The following is a 7234-nucleotide window of genomic DNA, read 5'->3' on the forward strand; positions in this document are numbered from 1 at the left end:
CCATAATTTCCTTCGTACATGAACCTTTTCACTGAGTTTGCTTCTGCGACAAAAGGCCTATGATCGGCCTGCACCACTTCTCCTTCATCGTTATCATTCTAAAAAACCAGGCATTGATGGAGCGATGAGGGTATACAGCAACTTTCGTGTATCCAATCTCTTCCCAATAACACATTGTAACTAGTAGGACCATCTATTACAAAGAAGACTGTAGTCCTAGTAGTTGTCCATATAGTTATGTCCAATGGCATAACCCCTTTAGCTGAAGTTGCTCCTCCATTGAAACTTGTAAGGATGATTTCTGTTGGAATCATATCACTTTTTGTCTTTGCAAATTTTCTCACCATCCTAGATGGAATGGTGTTTATAGCTGCTCCATTATCAACAAGTACTTTTGCCACAAGTATGCTGTCAACTAAAGTTTTAACGTACAATGGCCTCAAGTGTTTAGTTAACTTCATGGCTAGTCTTTTAAAAATAACCTTTTCGGCAGCATCTATTTCCACTCCTGTTTGTCCTCCGTCGAGTTATCCTTTTGTGATAAGTTAACGTGCAGTAAGTTGCACTGAGCTTCTGTTTCTTGAATTTTCTTTTTACTGTTTTCTAATGCTTCTTCTTCGATTACCCAACTTGTGGGAGGAGGCATTATTCTTGGAGGTGATCCATACTTTTCAGAGCGAGGAACTCCCTTTTTCCTTTTGGGCGTCCTGTACAACACGTAATAATCGAAAGAACGCCCAGACGATTTCCCCAACAAGTCCACTTCACGAACCCCCTCTCGATGTAGTTACTTCAACAGAGTATTGTACGATACCCCTCTTTTTCTTCTTTCTGCTTCCAGATCAGTTTTCTCTTCGATGCCCATCATACCATCATCCCCTTCATCATCGTAGGCCCCTCTAGAAGTTTGACCTTCTTCACATTCCAGCACACATGCTTCTTCTTCGTTATCCTCCCTTTCTTCTTCTTCTTTCTCTTTGTTCTTGAACTCATTGGCTAGTAAGTAATTATTAGTCATGACAGGAGGTAACATGCCGAACTGAATAGTAAGGAGTTGATCTGGATCTTCTCCATCTCTTCTGTCTTGCTCAAACTTCAATCTCCCAGAAGAAGTTTCTGGCAATTCTTCCATTGATTCACCTGTACCAGTCTCTTCACTGTCTTTGAGAATATTTTGATTGGCTACCTCAAGCAGCTTAGGTGCTTTAGGACGTGGCATTCCCTGTTGTTGCCTCATCATTCGTCCATAGTTTCGTTGAAAATGCCTTTGTTGGGTTTTAGTCATCTCGTTGAAGGGTATCACCTTTCCTGCGTTATACTGGAACGAATGCCATACATTTGGTTGGCGAGGTTGTGGCCTCAATGTTCTCCCATTATTTACTGGCTTGAACTGCCTTTCAAAAGGTGGTCCCCTATAGAATGATGTACCTTGCCCTCTACCAGGCTGAGCGTTTGGGAAAAAACTAGGGTGATGGTGATGCTGCCATATCCCTGGTTTCTCTGTATTTGTACTCACTTCTCTTTTGCATCTTGCACATAGGACGTCTTCATCCTTTTTGGGCTCCTTCCCTTTGATACGTTCAAAGACACTGGGATGTGGCCTAGGGTCCTCTTCCCCGTCATCTATAACCAACTTGAATTTTGGCAACTTGTTTTTGAAACCAGTCGTCACCATGTTCACCCCAAGTAGCTATGGAAAAGGGTTTTCATCCACTGCCATTTTCTTCTTATGCTCGAACGTAATTCATCCTGATTCAATGGCATCCTGTAACATATGGTGAAAAACCAAACAGTTGTTAGTCAAATGTGACCATGCATTATGCCACTTACAATATTTTTTTACCTTTAACTTGTTTAGGGCTTGGCAATTTATGTTTATCGCTCAGCTTTATCTGTTTATCCTTATATAGTTTATCAAATATAAGGTCAGCTTTAGTTACATCGAACGAGAACGTTCTAGCTTTTTTGTTTTTATCTTTTATAGGCTCATCCTTGCCCAACGGTCTAGGCTTAGCCATTATAGGACAAGTATACATATCTCCTTTAATCAATTCGGCCAAACACATTTCGGCTTGATCGTAATATTAGTCATTAATGGCATGAATATCAAAATTTGGGTCTCTATAATAAGTCCCCTTGCTAGAATTTTTCATTTGCTCTTCTTTTCTTATTAATCGTTCATACCTAATCACGTTTGCGCTCAATTGAAAAAATCAGAAAATTTCTTGTCTTGGAATTTCTTTTTCAAATCAAAGCTTAGACAATTTTGAGCGATTTTGACAAACTCCTTTTCGAGCAGAGGTATAAAACATTTACTTCTTGCTATCTTGAACCTTTGAAGGAAACCTTCTGCCCATTCGTTTGGCATTTGACGCAGACTCGCCAAATCGGCCAAAGTAACTTCAGACTCAGTCTTATAAAACTGAGCATGGAACAATTGCTCCAATTGTTGTCATGTTTGAACAGAGTTCGCTAGCAAATTGATGAACCAGGAGAAAGCTATTCCTGTTAATGAACTAGGGAACAACCTCATTTTATGGTAGTCTGTTACTTCACCACTTTGCAGTGTAAATCGCCCTATGTGTTCTAGAGAGTAGACACCTCTCCTAAACCAGTAAATAGTGAGAATTCTGGCACTTTATACCCTCTAGGCCATTGATATGCTTGGTCTACCCAATCAGGATATGGCTTTGTGTAAGTCGACCTAATGACAGGACGTACTCCAAAAGCCATTTGATCTTGTACTATTTCCATAATTTGATTCCTCAACATGACGTTGGGGTCATATGGAATTCCTACAGGTTGGTTGATCGGTTGATTTGCTTGAGGCCTGATGTTTGGTCCTTGGTTGGCAACAAAGTTGCCTTGATTTGGGCCATTGTTACCGTTAGCCTGAATATTTATTCCATCATTAACACGTGGGGCATTCTGTCCATTATTTAGGACATTGTCTCTTACATTTAGGTTAACCCCCAAGTTAGCTGTACCATTACCACTATTCTGATTTGACATTACACCATCCCCCTAGTTTGAAGTAGAGGGACGAAAAGGTGGTTCTATCCCTTGGCTTGGACTTAGGACTGGGGGATTATGTCCCACAATTGTCCTAGCTTGAAAGTGATTTGCAAGAGGCACAACTGGCTGACAAATTTGGCCTACAAACTTATTCATTATTTCATTCAAAGTATTCAATTGTTTGGCCATGTTGTCATAATGTGCATTCCCATTCTGGGTAAATCTTTCCATATTATGAATATTTCGTAGACTTTCCTGTTCAATGACATCCTGTGTGAGTTCTCCAAGTAATGCACGCATGGTTTGAGAACTCAACTCTGTCATTGGTTCGTAACGATTGTGACTGCTCTGAATCTGTCCCTCTATTCGTGGAGAGCTATGCTGCTCCTCATATCGCTCGATCACAGACTGGACTCCTCCTTGACTTGCTGCTTCCTTATCAGATTTGTGAGGCATATTGTTTCACCTTTTGTATCTTCAACACCAACACCAAGGTCCCACCGGGCGTGCCAAATTGTTTCGCGCGGGTAGTAGCTAACAATTAAAAAGGGATCAGACGATTGTGTAAGGAACAAATCTCTTGAGACAAAGTCCCAAAAATGGGTGTTTTATTGGCGATGATTTACAATTGGAACTAAACAAAATGCCTCCAAGGGGCATAAGCACACGAGTACTGAAGGAAATGTTTAAGTTTAAACTAAGAAATTGAAATTACATATTCTTTGTTTGAGAGTGTTGGATTCGGGGTCCTTTTCTCTATGTCTTCTCTTCCTTTTATATTCCCTTGATGATTTCTTCGTGACAAATCGCTTGGAAACTGCTTGATTGCTCTATAACTACCCACTTTCTTTATGGTGGCTAACTTGTCGTGAAACTGCCATCTCTAACTGCTGCCACTACTCTTTGTCGTTCAACCGCCTTCAATTAGGTTCCTTGAATCGTGAAATGTGATAAGGTTACTCAATAACTGCTTCAATAACTGTATTCTTGGATAACCATAACATTTTATGTTTGCTAAGATCCTGGGCGATTCGAAGGTATGGGCGAGAACAGGGTCATCGCTTTGGGCGACTGTAAGGCACTCCATTCGCTCAGATTTTGGGCGTCTTGCAAGTTTGGGCGATGATGTTACTGTGTTCGTGGGCTTCCACTGCATTCATTAATAACCTTGTCTGGGCCTTTATCCTGAATTCCTCAATTGGGCTTCATTCCTTGGGATATTTGATTTGAGAATTCCTCAATTGGGCTTCATTCCTTGGGCTATACGATTTGGGCTGCACTTTTAGTGTGTCAACACAACCAATTGAAAAAATTGACCAACACTAATAGAATTTGAATGAAGAAATTGACATAAATGAAGGGGATTGGAGACAAGCTAGTTGATGGTAGTAAGCAACACCTAAGGTGTGTGCATAATAAATTACTGTCCACGTAATAATGATTTTTTAAGTCCCGACCAAGTGAATTATAAATTGCAACATTTTAAATAGTTCACTGGATTGACAGCATGACGCACCTCATTTTTTAACATTCACTCAACGTATGGTGTGAGCACACCCATTATCACCTTACATTATTCCAAATACGCACATGCAAAACCGTATGAGACAATATATCTTTCAAACCATAGAATTTGCCCTCCCACTCTACAAACCTTCCGATTTTTTATCCACTCAAAAAGAATTTTTTCAATCCCCATGAAACAGATTATAATTCGCAACATCGTCAATACTCTACACAATTGAGCGCACGATAAACACAATTTCATAACATCAGGTCCACTTACTACAAAATATGGGTCCATTTACAAAATACTGATGCAGAAGGCCGATACATCATTTGTCGTGCCCGACAGATTGTCTCTGTCATTCTCAACAGTTGGACCCCAAAGTACACCATCCGTGGCATCGTACGGGAATGGTAATGCAGACCTTTACAATTATGTTCACTGAATAGAAAAAGTACAAAATACAGGGCTACACATCACTTATTCACTATGAAAGATGGGTGTCACTTTATTCATCCTCCACAACTGAGCCTTGTCCCCCACTGTCTTCGCTCGACTCGTCTGACGAGATGATAATTACCTCATTATATGGGACATACACCAGCCCATCTTCGTCGTCATCACTTCCTTCCTAGTATCCAGCGTCAACCTTGAAACGCTCATCGAACACTGCGTTGGGTGATTGCACACCCTCTACCGCTACATCTTCCAAGTTGGGAAATGGAACGAGGAAAATGACTCTTCTACCAATATGAGGGTTAGCTTCCTCATCGTCTGATGAAATGTAGATTGGAAATAATAGAGATGAATCGGGAACTAGTACTGGCTCGTTGACATTGAACGGTTCGGTGCTTCCTGTGGACGAACTTATTATATCGATGTTGTCAAGTATTGATGAAATGAATAGTGTGTGAGGACTTTTAATTCTAAGAATGGTATTCAACTAGGTTGTTTCTAAGATACAATGAACTCACATCCTGTATTTATAAGCAAGAAGAATGGGGAGCAATTATGTTCATCATTTTCCCAACCACCATGTTCAATCTCCTTGTCAATGTGAAAACCAATTGGTGTGATTGTTCAATAAATTAAGTGTACATTTATCCCCATTTCTCATAATTACCAGGACCTTAAAGGCTCATAAATCTTGTGTACTATTAAGCAATGGGGATATCGTGCAACTAAAATATTGTCAAACTAATTTCCAGCTACTTGTACCATGTTCAAAAGGGTACAGGGTCTCACCCATGTGGCTCATGATGTCAACGTACATGTTCGACGACGCATGAAACATAATGAAACGAATATAAAGTCATTTTCTAGCTCGAAGCTTGTGGTTGTCATGGTCTCGACATTTTCAATGGCTCATCTTCTGAAATTTAACGACTATTATTAATGCACTCGCACGTGATAATCGAAACAATAAATTATGACTATAGTGGATATATGCCGTCCTAACGCGAGCCAAGGCGTTCCATTGCAACACAAATACTTCTCCCTTTAATCATTTCAAATATAGGTAACTACATGTCCAATTCGAACAAATTTAGGAAATCGACTGTTTGAACTAGACGAAAATTTTACACCCTAAAAAAATATAAAATTCCATGCTGTCACTGTGCACTGCATCTCATGTACGTGCACCAAATATGACATTCGGCTAACAGGCTTTCGTTTGAACGAGCTCCCATCTCTGCAATCTACGTTCAAATAAATGCCTTAAATTACAAATATGCCAAAGGTTATACTGAGTGATTGCAATAATATGTCATGAATTAAGAACATGAAGAATCATATAACTCAATTGCATGTGATCCCAAGCGTTTGGAAAATTTCGATTGCAAACATTTTCATGCATTACAAATACGAATAATCATATCTTCAAATTGCAGGTGATCCTAAACTTACACTGAATCTGTAATGCTGCTGTCTCTCATAATTTGTAGAGATTATGAGCAGATAAATATTTCTATGAATAAAATATCTCTCACCCTTAAAGGTAGACAATTATTTGTCCACATTTCTTCCCGAAATTACTCCGATAGAAGATACATAAAATCAACGCAAAGTCCAGATGACATATTGTAGGATATGGGTATGTTCCTATAAAGAATATTTTATATCAATTATTTTATGAACTTAGAACTTCACTAGCCAACCTACCTTGCATACATTCAAATTATTTTTCTCGACATGCTTCAAGAATAGGAAAAGGATTGTGATATTCTATCCTCACACGCAGGCAATAATCCATCCTTTACACATTATAGATAAACTTAACAACTAAGTTACCTTGGGATTTAGGGACGTTTAGCACTGCGCATAAATGAGATGAGCTTGTCCAGCTTGTTCTCTCCAATTCTGCCAACATTGCAACCAGCTTATTCACGGACTATAAGATAAGCGATCTCTTAAGAAAGAAAGAAACTCGAATAAAAATAACGATAGAATATGGAAAAATACAAACTATCTGACCTGCCAAATGATCTCCACAATATTGGGAATTCGTTGCTATGGCATCACTTTTAAAATTGCCCTACATCACAGCCTCAGGACACAATTCCCACTATAATGGCATATGTACACCATCCTCGGACTAATGAAACAACATTCAAGAGAACACTACAATGGCATATGTATACCATACACGGATAACCACTGAACACATCAGGTGAAATCACTGAAAACATGTAACACTAAGAACAATAAAGT

The sequence above is a fragment of the Olea europaea genome, chromosome 10 (assembly GCF_002742605.1).
Source record: "Olea europaea var. sylvestris chromosome 10, O_europaea_v1, whole genome shotgun sequence".
In the NCBI taxonomy this organism is placed as follows: Eukaryota; Viridiplantae; Streptophyta; class Magnoliopsida; order Lamiales; family Oleaceae; genus Olea; species Olea europaea.